Genomic DNA, 15,263 nt, shown 5'->3' on the forward strand with positions numbered 1-15,263 from the left:
TACCATAGGTTGTGGTCATGGATCAATATCCAATACTGTGCCAAAGTCTTAGGCACATATTGTATGTATAGCCAGGGTGTCCCTCACCCCTCCTGCAGTGCTCTGCACTCAGCATTCCCAATATCCTTTGCTCCTGCTAGATTTACAAACTTGCTCTCCACGCCACATTGACAAATATAGTATTGAACAAATGTCCTAGGCACCCTAGCTATGAATAGTGACTTAGACTTTTGCACAGTACAGTAGCTATCTGTGAACATGGTGGGTGAGACGGCCTGTTTCTGTGATGTATGACTCTATCCAAAACAAAGTACCATTACCACCTGATTTCTTACCTTTCCGGTGTTCCTGAAGCTTCAGGTTTTTAAGACCAAGACCAGTAATGCTTAATCACCAGCTAGAACATAGAACAGTACAGCATAGGAACGGGCCATTTGGCCCATAATGTTGTGTCAACCCAGCTAAAAATCAAATCAAAAACACCCAAACACTAATCCCTCCTACCTACACAATGTCCATATCCCTCCATCTTTACATCCATATACCTATCCAAACATCTCTTAAAAGCCTCTAATCTATTTTCCTCCAGCACCATACTTGAGTTTATTTTCTCTTTTATCCTTTCCACATGATCATAGCCTGAACAAGGTGGTGTCTCTCCTCTGTTAATGTTTATTTATTTATTTATTTATTTATTTATTTAGCCAATGTTGGCTCCTTGTTGGTAATCACTCCAGCAGGCTGAATCACTCGTGTCCCCTTCTGCGATAAACAGATGAGATTGGCTCTGATTTTTGTTATTTTTTCAGGAACAATAGAATCTATTCTCAAGTCAGTGCTATTTATATGTGAACAATGACATCTCTGGGGGAGCGAGGCATCTCATGGAACAAAGCAGATAGGCACGCAGTGCTGTGAAAACACTTCAACTGCACAGGATGTCTGAAACAGAATTTCAGGCACTTGCAGAATTATTACCAGAAAAATGAGCACCTCTGATAGCTACTGTTTTGATGATAATGGGTGTTTATTAACTTGGATGTTGCATCTCATGTTTATGTTGGCAATTGACTATTTTTATCCAGGAACTGCTTTTAATGCTGTTGTGTATATTAAATTTAGAAGACTATGGTAAAAGTTTGATAAATGTCCTAAAAACTTGTGTCATAAGACCATAAGATCATAAGACATAGGAGGAGAATTAGGACATTTGGCCCATTGAGTCTGCTCCGCCATTCAAACATGGCTGATTTATTATCCCTTTCAAACCCATTCTTCTTTCTTCTCCCCGTAATTTTTGACGCCGTTACTAATCAAGAACCTCTCAACTTCTGCTTTAAATATATCCAATGACTTGGCCACCACAGATATCTTTGGGAATGAATTCCACAGATTCACCACCATTTGGCTAAAGGAATTCCTCCTCATCTCTATTCTAAAGGGATGTCCTTGTGTTCTGAGGCTGTTCCCTCTCATCCTAGACTCCCCACTATTGGGAACATCCCCTTAACGTCCACTCTATCCAGACCTTTCAATATCCGATAGGTTTCAATGAGATTAACCCCCCCCCCCCCCCCACCCACCCTACCTCCCCACCGTTATTCCTCTAAACTTCGGCAAGTACAGAAACAGAGCTATCAAAAGCTCCTCATATGTTAACCCTTTCATTCCCAGGATCATTCTCCTGAATCTCCTCTGGACCCTCTCTGATACCAACACATTCTTTTTCAGGGGTTCAGAATTGCATACAGTGCCCCAAATGTGGTCTGACCAATGCCTCATAAAACATCCCTATTGCTTTGTACAGAAGATACAAAAGTTTGTAAATATTTACTGTGAGGCTCAAGGGCGCCTTCTATCTCTCTATCATGACTCTTGAACAAATTTCTTATACAATGAAGATGAACTCTTCATCTCACAATTTATCTGGCCAGGTCCTTGCATCATATTGTCTGGACTTTCTCTGTCAGTGTAACACAATATTCTGCACTCTGTTTTTGCTTTTCTCTTTGTACTACCTCATTGTACTTGTGCTTTGAATGATTTGTTTCGATTGCTTGTAAAACTAAGATTTTCATACATGTGACATTAATAAACCAACTCCAATTTTAATTCTAAACTTTAAAACCAGTGCTCGAAAGGAGTATGAAAGAAATTGTCCAGATGTTGGAAAATCAAAATTGTGAGCTAACAGAGAGCTGATACAGACAGAAGGATGGTTAATGTTTCAGGCTGAGAAGACAGGGGTCTGTCAAAATAAAACAATGTGAAGATGTGGGGTGTGTGGCGGGGTGGAGGTAAGTCTCTACCAAAAGAGATGGAATGCACTCTTTTCTAAGCTCTAGCCAGCAGGTCACCCTTGGGCAAGGGGTAGCCCCTGCTTAGCTACCCGATCAGGATTACGTGAAGACATGGGAGCAGGTGGTGGATGGTCATCTGAGCAGCCGGTACATATCACAAGTCCTGCTTATGTGACCACTGACACCAGACAGACAATATCTGAAGAGTATTGAGAATGGCTTGGGTACCCATCTTGTAAAGACACTGCCCAGAAGAAGGCAATGACAAACCAATTCTGTAGAAAAATTTGTCAAGAACAATCATGGTCATGGTCACCCACATCATACAACATGGCAAATGAAGGCTATCTTAGATTGGGTGTTGTGTAATAACCCAGATCTTATTAGGGAGCTTAATGTAAAGGAACCCTTAGGAGACAGTGATCACAATATGATTGAATTTGTACTACAATTTGAGAGGGAGAAGCATAGCTCACATGTATCAGTATCACAGTGGAATAAAGGGAATTACAGAGGCATGAGAGAGGAGCTTGCCCAGGTGGATTGGAGAAGGAAACTGGTGGGGAAGATGGGAGAGCAAAGATGGCTGGAGTTTCTGGGAGTAGTTCACAAGGCGCAGGATAGGTATGTCCCACAGAAGAAGTTCTCAAATGGGAAGAGTGGTGAACGGTGGCTGACAAGGGAAGATAAAGACTGCATAAAAACCAAGGAAAGGGCATATAAGGCAGCAAAAGTGAGTGGGATGTTGGATGAATTGGAAGCTTTTAAAATCCAACAAAAAGCAACTAAAAGAGCTATAAGAAGGGAAAAGATGAAATATGAGGGCAAACTAGCTAATAATATAAAACAGGATACTAGAAGTTTTTTCGGTTTTATAAAAAGTAAAAAGGATGTGAGAGTTGATTTTGGACCACTGGAAATGATGCTGGTGAGGTAGTAATGGAGGACAAAGAAATGTCAGTTGAACTTAATGAGTACTTTGCATCTGTCTTCACTGTGGAAGACACTAGCAGTGTGCCAGAGGTCTGTGAGTGTTAGGGAGCAGGAGTGAGTGCCATTGCTATTACAGAGGAAAATGTGCGAGGCAAACTCCAAGGTCTTAATGTGGGTAAGTTACCTGGACCAGATGGACTACATCCCAGAGTCCTGAAAGAGGTTGCTGAAGAGATAACAGATGCATTGGTCATGATCTTCAAGAATCACTTGATTCTGACATGGTCCTAGATGACTGGAAGATTGCAAATGTCACTCCACTCTTTAAGAAGGGAGGAAGGCAAAAGAAAGGAAATTATAGGCCAGTTAGCCTAACCTCAGTGGTTGGGAAAGTGTTGGGGTCTATTATTAAGGTTGAGGATTCAGGGTACTTGGAGGCTAATGATAAAATAAGTCAAAGTCATCATGGTTTATGTAAAGAGAAATCTGGCCTGACAAATCTGTTAGAGTTCTTTGAGGAAGTAACAAGTAGGGTGGACAAAAGAGAGGCAGTGGATGTCATTTACTTGGATTTTCAGAAGACATTTGATAAGGTGCCACACATGAAGCTGCTTAACAAGATAAACTCAGATAGTGTTACAGGAAAGATACTAGCATGGATAGAGGAATGGCTGACAGGAGGCAGCGAGTGGGAACAAAGGGGACCTTTTCTGGTTGGCTGCCAGTCACTAGTCATGTTCATCAGGGGTGAGTATTGGGACCACTATTTTTCACATTGTTTGTCAATGATTTGGATAACGGAATTGACGGCTTTGTGGCAAAGTTTGTGAATGATATGAAGATAGGTGGAGGAGTAGGTGGTGCTGAGGAAGCAATGCGATTGTAGCAGGACTTAGACAAATTGGAAGAATGGGCAAAAAAGTGGCAGATGGAATACAGTGTTGGGAAATGTACGATAATGCATTTTGGTAAAAGGAACAATAGTGTGAACTATTATCTAAATGGGAAGAAGGTTCAAACATCAGAGGTGCAGAGGGACTTAGGAGTCCTTGTGCAAGACTCCCAGAAGGTTAATTTACAAGTTGAGTCTGTGGTAAAGAAGGAAAATGCAACGTTGATTTTTATTTCAAGGGGAATAGAACATAATGTTATGCCTGCAGCCCCCTCCTTTGTGAGAATCGCAAGATCACTATTGGGTTGGGTCAGGGGACCCAGGCAATGAGAGAGAGACGTGCAGAATGCCTCGTTCCCCGGCGATTCAAAGCCACGGGACATGGCCATTGTCTCTTGGAGACACATTTGTGGATTGAGATGCTATGCTACGTGAACGCCCTCAGGCAAAAGTGGGCTGGGTGAGAAAGAGATTGCATCACCCCAACCTGATTGACATCTACGACCCTGTGAGTCAGGATAAAAGAGGGGCTGTAGGAACAGCCCCTCAGACGCACCAGAAGAAATGCTAGCGATCCCGTAATAGCGGGAAGCCATTTGAAGGAGGCCGCGTGCGTTCAGTTCTGTTGCTTGGGACTGGTGGCTGGAACCATGGAAAACGGCTTTTAGCTAGCAACGGGGAAATCAACTCCCCCGACAAAAAGGACTGGCATCATAAAAGACTTGGGCAAGTTTAAAACCGTCTCTCTTAAACCCAAAAAGCTGCAGCTTGAATGAACTACAGTGACTTTTATATTTCCATCGGACAATACATTATCCCCTAGACAACGATAGAGCTATTTCTTATTGATTATTATTATACCCGCGCTTTTAGAGTTAGTATTGACGAAGTATATTATCTGTATGTTTGCATTGATATTATTTTGTGTCTTTTTATCAATAAATACTGTTAAAAAAATAGTACCATCAGACTTCAATGGACCTCTCTATCTTTGCTGGTAAGTGACCCAGTTACGGGGTACGTAACAATAAAATCAAGAAGATAATGCTGAGGCTTTATAAGACACTAGTCACATACACTTGGAGTATTGTCAACAGAATCTCAGAAAGGATGTGTTGTCATTGGAGAGAGTCCAGAGAAGGTTCATAAGGATGATTCCAGGAATGAAAATGTTAACATATGAGCAATGTTTGGCAGCTTTGGGCCTGTATTCACTGGAATTTAGAAGAATGCGAGGAGATCTCATTGAAACCTACCGAATGTTGAAAGGACTAGATAGTGTGGATGTGGAGAGGATCTTTTCTATGATGAGGGAATCCAGAACTAGAGGGCACAGCCACAAAATTGAGGGGTGACCTTTTAGAACAGAGGCAAGGAGGATTTTTTTTTATCCACAGAGCAGTGAGGCCAAGTCTGTGGGTGTATTTAAGGCAGAAGTTGATCGTTTCCAGATCAGTCAGGGCATTAAGGGATACGACGAGAAGGCAGGTGTATGGGGTTGAGTGGGATCCAGGATCAGCCATGATAGAATGGCAGAGCAGACTCGATGGCCGGAATGGCCTAATTTTGCTCCAATATCTTATGGTCTTATAATGAACGAACGTAGATGTAGGGAAATGGAAGAGAGAACCACGCAGTGAGACTGTGACTGGATGGAGGGGAGGGGCAACGGAAGGTCAACCAAAATGGTGATTGAAGGCAAAGGGAGATGATGATGGAACAAGAGGAGAATCAATTGACATTTGAGGAGAGGTGTGCTGGGAATGGCATTGTTATTATCTTTCATCATTGGAATGTTTGTCCTTCAGTCACTTCTGGCATCCATGCACATAGATCCCTCATGGTGCCACACAAGTCAATTGGTTTATTAAGGTGTTTTGGCCTTCATTAGTTGGGGGAGTTAGTTTCAGAGCCACAAGGTAATGTTGCAGCTCTATAAAACTCTGGTTTGTCCGCACTTGGAGTATTGTGTACAGTTCCACTCACCTTGTAATTGGAAGGATGTGGAAGCTTTAGAGAGGATGGAGGGAGGATCTACCAGGATGCTGCCTGGACTAGTATCATGTCTTATGAGGAAATGTTGTGCGAGCTAAGCCTTTTCTATTTGGAACAAAGGAAGATGAGTGGAGACTTGACAGATATGTATAAGATAAGAAAAGGCATAGATCAGGTGGACAATCACAGACTTTTTCCTGGGGCAGAAATGGCTAATAAAAGGGTCATAATATTATGGTGATTGGAGGAAAGTATGGAGGGAGGATGTCAGAGGTAGGTTTTTTACACAGGGAATGTTGGATGCATGGAACGAACTGCCAGGGATGACAGTCAAGACAGATACATTATTGATGTATAACTTGACCAGATTAAATCTTCCCTTGATCTCCTTTGCTCCAATGAAGAAGGAAAGAGATGTATCTTAACACTCTAGCTGACAGATTGTCTTTGAGCTTGGCTAATTCTTACGGAATAATAGTTAGTTTACCCTTTTTTGTTTTGACATGGGAGTTCCAGATGATGTGGAAAGAATCCCATAATGGGATATGGACTTTGGATGGAGCTAAAAAGATAGGCCTACCTGTTTGCTGATGGCTCGTGTAAGAGCACACAAAAGACTAATTGGTTTCACGTTTGAATTTCTTAAACTTTTTAAAATTTGAAGAAAAATGCCTGCTCTTGTAATTATTATTCTTGGTTGCATCAGCTATTTGATATTAGGTAAGAATTAGAAGCATGACTCAGCCATTTGATCTCCTGAGCAGTTCTATCATTCGATGAGATTGACTTGGTCCTCTGTCTCACATCCTCTCGTCCTGTAATTTTAATAACCCCCATCTGAAAACCTAATCATGTTAGCTTTCAACATACTTAGTGATTGAATATCTGAAGCTTTCTGTATAAAGAAGTAAAAAGATTTGCAAATCCCTGAGTGAAGAAATTTCTCCTGATCTTAAGCGGTCAACATCTTTTCCTGGGATGATACCACTGGTTCAGGATTTTTTGGGGAGAGGAAGTATCATCTCAGCATCCACCCTGTCCACCACTTCCTGAATCCAGATCTTCAATACCTTGCATTCAAAACTCCAGCCCACACCTCAATAATTCTCAATGGATTGATACAGTTGGTCACCATTGGAAACGTCTGCTATGACAGACGACGGGTATAATGATTGAACTCCAACATGGTTCACTTTCCACAGTGGTTCAGTTCAAAGAGCTTCATGAAATTTGAAGTCACATTTCACTCAAGAATCCTGTTTAAAAAAAAGCTAATATTCAAAGAGAGGAAGATGAATCTTAGTTGAAATTACTTTTAAGGAAATTTTAAAATTTGCTTTATTTGTCACATGTACATTGAAACATCAAAACATACAGTGAAATGCATCGTTTGCATCAAAGACCAGCACAATCCAAGGATATGCTGGGACAGACTGGAAGTGCTGCCACACTTCTGATGCCAACATAACATACCCACAATTTACTAACCCTGACCGGTTCAGAATGTGGGAGGAAATTGGAGACCTGGAGGAAATCCAGGTGGTCACAGGGAAAATGTGCAAACTCCTTATAGATAGCAGTGGGAATTGAATTAACTTTATTTCTTCATATACACGAGGAGTAAAAATCTTCACGTTACGTCTCTGTGCAATGTGCAGTTTACAGTAATTTATAATAAATAGATTGTACAACAGGACAGTCAATATAACATAAAAATACTGTTGTGTCAACATGAGTTAATCAGTCTGATGGCCTGATGAAAGAAGCTGTCTGGGAGCCTGTCGGTCCTGGCTTTTATGCTGCGGTACCGTTTCCTGGATGGTGGCGGCTGGAACAGTTTGTGGTTGGAGTGACTCAGGTTTCCAATGATTCTTTGGGCCCTTTTTACACACCTGTCTCTGTAAATTTCCTGAATAGTGGGAAGTTCACATCTACAAATGCGCTGGGCTGTCTGTACCACTCTCTGCAGAGTCCTGCAATTGAGGGAGGTACAGTTCCCATACCAGGCAGTGATGCAGTCAGTCAGGATGCTCTCAATTGTGCCCCTGTAGAAGGTTCTTAGGATTTGGGGGCTCATACCAAACTTTTTCAACCGTCTGAGGTGAAAGAGGCGCTGTTGTGCCTTTTTCACCACACAGCCGGTATGTACAGACCACCTGAGATCCTCGGTGATGTTTATGCCGAGGAACTTAAAGCTGTTCACCCTCTCAACCCCAGATCCATTGTTGTCAATGGGGGTTAGCCCGTCTCCATTCCTCCTGTAATCCACGACCAGCTCCTTTGTTTTTGTGACATTGAGGGAGAGGGAGAATTGAACCCTGACTGTGATCACTGGCATTGTAACTTATAATAATAGTAATAATAACTTATTTTAGAGCACTTTTCATACAGACGATGTAGTTCAAAGTGTTTTACAATGGAATAAAGTACAAACATGAAACTAAAAGACAAAATGATTTTAGTTAAAAGCAAGGTTAAGTAATAGGTTTTGAGCTGGTGTTTAAAAGTGTCAATTGAGTCTGCTTCCCTTCTAGTTTATAGTTTTAGGAATTGAGTACCTCAGTTTTGGAGCGTAGTTAATGTTGTTTGCTTTAGTTTCGTTCTGTTTAGTAATATTAACTTCATACTCACAAAACAAAGCTCAGCAGTTCATTTTCTTATCAGTCAACCCTCATTAATTTAACTAATCAGATGGCTTGACAGAAATAAAATGAAATGGCCATAGAACAGATTACTGAATAGAACAACCTGTTATTAATTAATGTGTTTGTTCTATAACATCCAGTCTTCATGTCATTTTGTAGTCAAGAATATCTTGTTCCTTTTCTACATACCAACAAACTGAAGGAGGCCATTTAACATGCTGAGCCAGGCCTGGAAATCCCATTAATCTAATTCCTCCTTTTCTATTGAAATTAATTCTTTCTCTCTTGCCCAACTCCCCTTTGCTTCTGTTGCCACCGAGCAGCAAGGGTTAATTCATAACATGCAGTTAAGCACAACTTTGGAATGTGGAAGGAAATCAGAGCACTCAGGAGAAGTCTACATGGACACAGAGAGGATGCACCTGTGATCGGCATTGAAGCTGGGTCCCTGGAGCTGTGCTACTGCCTGCTGTGCCAACCTTTCAACACATTTCTGTTGAACATTGCTCGACACAACCCTAAGCTTCATGAGCTTTATTGGTTACATTTACGTCGAAACAGACAGTGACACGTGTTATTATGTGTCAGTGGTCAGCACAGTCCATGAGAGCAGCCTGCAAGTGTCGCCATGCTTCTGTTGCCAACGCAGCATGCCCACAACTTACTGACTAACCCATAATTCTTTGCAATGTGGGAGGAAGTCCATGCAGCCCCAAGGAGAAAGTAAAAACTCTTTACAGACTTGAACCCCGATCTTCCGATTGCTGGTAATGTAAAGTGATTGCAGTAACTCTTATTTAACCATATAACCATATAACAATTACAGCATGGAAACAGGCCATCTCGGCCCTTCTAGTCCATGCCGAACGCTTACTCTCACATAGTCCCACTTACCTGCACTCAGCCCATAACCCTCCATTCCTTTCCTGTCCATACACTTATCCAATTTGTTTTAAATGACAAAATCGAACCTGCCTCTACCACTTCTACTGGAAGCTCGTTCCACACAGCTACCACTCTCTGAGTAAAGAAGTTTCCCCTTGTGTTACCCCTAAACTTTTGCCCCTTAACTCTCAACTCATGTCTTCTTGTTTGAAGCTCCCCTACTCTCAATGGAAAAAGCCTATCCATGTCAACTCTATCTATCCCCCTCATAATTTTAAATACCTATATCAAGTCCCCCCTCAACCTTCTATGCTCCAAAGAATAAAGACCTAACTTGTTCAACCTTTCTCTGTAACTTAGGTGCTGAAACCCAGGTAACATTCTAGTAAAGCTCCTCTGTACTCTATTTTGTTGACATCTTTCCTATAATTATTTATAATTTATAATTTATAATTTACTTATTAATTATTGAGATACAGCACTGCCCTTCAAGCCACACCACCCAGCACTCCCCTGATTTAACCCTAGCCTAATCATTGGACAATTTACTTACCAACCGATACAAGTTTGGACAGTGGGAAGAAACTGGAGCACCCAAAGGAAACACACGTGGTCATGGGGAGATGTACAAACTCTTTATAGACAATAGCAGGAACTGAATTGGGTTTCTGGTACTGTAAAAAGTTATGCTACAGTGACCCCCCCAAGCTTCCACTTAGCAAAGAGATAACAAGATGTTATAGATTATAAATCAAGGGGGCATCATGGTTTTATTTAGAGATACAACAGAGTAATAGGCACGTCCAGCTCAATAAGCCCATACACCATGTGACCAATAACTTACTAAACAGTACAAACAACACTGTGTTTTGGAAGCTATCTCATAGATGACTTAAAACTTCAGTCAGTTAACACCCATTCACTGACGTTACTGTAAGATGTTATTACAAACCGAAGAACTAGATATTATTTATACTTTTTCAGATATACCTAAGTATTATTTTGCTCTCTTTAAAATGGAATCCATCAGCTAAAGCAGCACACAAAATGCTGGAGGAACTCAGCAGGTCAGGCAGCATCTATGGAGAGGAATAAACAGTCAAAGTTCTCGGCAGAGAGCCTTCATCAGGACTGGAATGGAAGGGGGAAGAAGCCAGAATAAGACAGAATATTCCCTCATGTAATTCTTTCAATGTTTTCTAGGTGTCATCGTCAGCAGCTGGCTACTGGAGGAGTGTGAGTACTTACAGCTAGGTAAACAATAGATTGACCAAACACGAGGAAATCTGCAGATGCTGGAAATTCAGGCAACACACACAAAATGCTGGTGGAACACAGCAGGCCAGGCAGCATCTATAGGGAGAAGTACTGTCGAAGTTTTGGGCCGAGACCCTTCGTCAGGACAGGGTCTGACGAAGGGTCTCAGCCTGAAACGTTGACAGTGCTTCTCCCTATAGATGCTACCTGGCCCGCTGTGTTCCACCAGCATTTTGTGTGTTCCAAGAGAATGACCAAAGCCAGTTTTATATAACCGAATGGGCAACTCACATTGAGGTCAGGTATAGAAACATCACTGCTATCTCAAACAGGAATATTACCACACTACAGTCCAATAACTTGTCTTATTTTCTTACACAATCACAGTACTTATTGGATTTTAGGATGATCTTAAAGATCTGATATCAATTAAAACATATTCACCCAGAATGGTTACTGATCTCCATCAACCAATAGTAATTCTTCAATGTTTTAAATAACCTTAGTTTCAAAAAATTAGCGATGTTTTAAAATGTCTCCTATTATTTTCTGGTGGTCACATATCAGAATAGGAAATCCTGAAATGTTGGCCAAAATTAGGAACTAAATCCTGGCAGTAGGCAAGGATTTAATTCCCAATAATGGAATAATAAAAACTAAAATCCATTAAAACAAGAGATTGTTTCTAACCTTAAAAAAAACTGAGAAGGGTAAAGTGAAAATATGTTTACATATGGTCATGGAAAGGGATCTGAGACTCTCGGATTATTGGCAATTACTTAACCACAAAGTTCTAATTTCCTTGTATTAACCGCCAATGGTGATTGGCCAATTATGTTACTCTTTACTCAGGTTCACTTTTCTTGTTACCAAGATAAACAATACCAGCCTTAGTCAAAAAAGCATAAAGCGCTGGAAGAACTCAGCAGGTCAGACAGCAACTACAGAAAGAGAACAGAACTAAATTTTCAGTTTAATGAAATAACACTCACCTCAACACTGAAATGATTCCACAACCTATGGACTCATTTTCAAGAACTTTACTACTCATGTCCTCCAATAATTTATTTATTCATTCTATCTATTGATCTATTATTTAATTAGTTAATTTTTTTTGTAGTTAGAGTTTATCTTCTTTTGTACATTGGCTGCTTGTCAGTCTTTGTGTGCACTTTGATGATAAATTTACTTTAAACTTTGAACTTCCGTCCAAACTTATCTGCAACACTGGTTCAGTTTCTCATCTTGTGAATGTTGCAAGAACTGATGAGCGTTTACAGTGTTTATGACTCACCTTTTAAACACACCAGAAAACAATGCATTCTCTCTCTCTCTCTCTCTCCCCCCTCTCTTTCCCCCCTCTCTCTCCCCCCTCTCTCTCCCCCCTCTCTCTCCCCCCTCTCTCTCCCCCCTCTCTCTCCCCCTCTCCCTCCTCTCTCTCTCTCTCTCTCTCTCTCTCTCTCTCTCTCTCTCTCATACATCTACAACCCAGAGATTTGTTTTCTTTTGAGCATTCACAGTAAATGCAACAAACACAGTAGAATCAAAAGACCAACAAATTCAAGATGATAAATGTAGAAAATGCAGAGAGAAACCAGAAACACTTTACAGGATCCTGTAGCAGTTTAACAAAACCAATTACTTATACAGGCACAATCAAGTGACAAAAGTCATTCACCAAAATCCCTGCTTTAAAATACAAACCCATAAAAGAAACTATGCCTTAATATAAATACGCCTGATCCAGTTTTAGAATCAGAGTCCTACAGATTATATTATGACCAATCGGTTATTACAGATAGAACAAGCCATAATAATCATTAAGATATAATATTACAGGATAAACAAGCAAGAACAACTTACTTAACAAATAACAAATAAAGTCATTCCAAACACACATAACTTACAGAAATCAATAAGTGAAAAACACTAGAAATATGCTGAATTAAAAGAGGAAATGGTCAGGGTATATATACACTGTTCTGATAGTAATATCTACAACTGGTATCATCCCAACAGAATTAAATGATTAATATGATAAGCACAGCAGTATTTATGTAAAGCTTCAGGAAGCCACAACATTAAACACCTCTAGAATATTCTGAAAATTCCTAGTAATTGAGAAATGAGTATGCTTGCTACATCTGTACCGCAGGCTTTACCAGCTTAAGCTGAGACAAAAATAATAATAAGCAATAGATATCAAGATCATGAGATGAAGACTCCTTGAAAATGAGTCCATGGCTTGTGAGAACAGTTCAGTGATGGGGCAAATGAAGCTGATTGAAGTTACCCCCTTTAGTTTAAGAGCTTGGTGGTTGAGGGGTAATAACTGTTCCTGAACCTTGTGGTGTGGGTCCTGAGGCTCCTGTACCTTCTTCCTGATGGCAGCAGCAAGAACACACACCCCGCCCCCCCATAAAATCATGATGTGCATAGACAGAGTGAATGCACTCAGCCTTTTTCCTTGGGTTGGGTGAATCAAGAATTAGAGGGCATAGGTTTAAGATGAGAGGGTACAGATTTAATAGGGATCTGAGGAGCAACTAATTCTTATACATACAGAGGGTTGTCCATTTATGGAATGAGCGGCCAGATGAAGTGGTTGAGGCAGGTCCAGTATATCAATAATTTATAAAAGACAGTTGGACACGTACACATACACAGGTAGGAAAAGTCTAGAGCAGAGGTTCCCAACCTGGAGCTAAGGACCCCTTGCTTAATGGCATAAAAAAGGTTGGGAAACCCCTGAGTGAGAGGGATGAGCCAAATGGCACAGTGGTTTAGTGGTTCGTGCAATCCTTTACAGTAGCAATGATCAGCGATTGGGGTTTGATAGATAGATAGATAGATAGATAGATACTTTATTCATCCCCATGGGGAAATTCAACATTTTTCCAATGTCCCATACACTTGTTGTAGCAAAAACTCATTACATACAATACTTAACTCAGTAGTAATATGATATGCATCTAAATCACTAACTCAAAAGCATTAATAATAGCTTTAAAAAAGTTCTTAAGTCCTGGCAGTTGAATTGTAAAGCCTAATGGCATTGGGGAGTATTGACCTCTTCATCCTGTCTGAGGAGCATTGCATCGACAGTAACCTGTCGCTGAAACTGCTTCTCTGTCTCTGGATGGTGCTATGTAGAGGATGTTCAGGGTTTTCCATAATTGACCGTAGCCTACTCAGCGCCCTTCGCTCAGCTACCGATGTTAAACTCTCCAGTACTTTGCCCACGACAGAGCCCGCCTTCCTTATCAGCTTATTAAGACGTGAGGCGTCCTTCTTCTTAATGCTTCCTCCCCAACACGCCACCACAAAGAAGAGGGCGCTCTCAACAACTGACCTATAGAACATCTTCAGCATCTCACTGCAGACATTGAATGACGCCAACCTTCTAAGGAAGTACAGTCGACTCTGTGCCTTCCTGCACAAGGCATCTGTGTTGGCAGTCCAGTCTAGCTTCTCGTCCAACTGTACTCCCAGATACTTGTAGGTCTTAACCTGCTCCACACATTCTCCATTAATGATCACTGGCTCCATATGAGGCCTAGATCTCCTAAAGTCCACCACCATCTCCTTGGTCTTGGTTTCGATGTGCATGTGACAAATAAAGCTAATATTTAAATGAGACCATAAGACCATAAGTACATAAGATATAGAAACAGAATTAGGCCATTCAGCCCATTGAGTCTGCTCCACCATTCCATCACAGCTGATTTATTATCCCTCTCAACCTCATTCTCCTGCCTTCTCCATGTAACCTTTGACACCCTGACTAATCAGGAACCTATCAACCTCCACTTTGAATATACCCGATGACTTGGCTTCCACAGCCACCTTTTGCAATGAATCCCAGAGATTTATCACAGGCTGGTTAAGAAATTCCTTCTCATCTCTGTTCTAAATGAACATCCCTCTATTCTGAGGCCGTGTCCTCTGGTCCTGGACTGCCCCACTATAGATCCTCTTCACATCCACCCTATCCAGACCTTTCAAAATTTGATAGGTGTCTTTGAGATTGCCCCTAACCTAAATTTGATTGGCATGGAAGAGTTGCAGAAGGACCTGTTTCAGTGCTATATAACTATGGCTATATGACGTAACAATGTACAGCACAGCCTGATCAATATTTCGGCACCAGGACTTGGTAGAGATCAGGAGAAGGAGAGATGAGAATGTGGGGAGGGATGGTCAGCTCACTGGGCACTTGCAAGGAGTGAGGTAAGTCAGGGACTGGTCTAATGGGATCTTGTGCTGCCAAGTCCACGTTGGCCAGGAAGTCACCAATTCTGGGCATGTGGTGCAAGGCCAAATTCCAATAAAATGGGTTGTAGAGGAATTGGCATC

Source organism: Hemitrygon akajei, chromosome 26 (assembly GCF_048418815.1).
Source record: "Hemitrygon akajei chromosome 26, sHemAka1.3, whole genome shotgun sequence".
NCBI lineage: Eukaryota > Metazoa > Chordata > Chondrichthyes > Myliobatiformes > Dasyatidae > Hemitrygon > Hemitrygon akajei.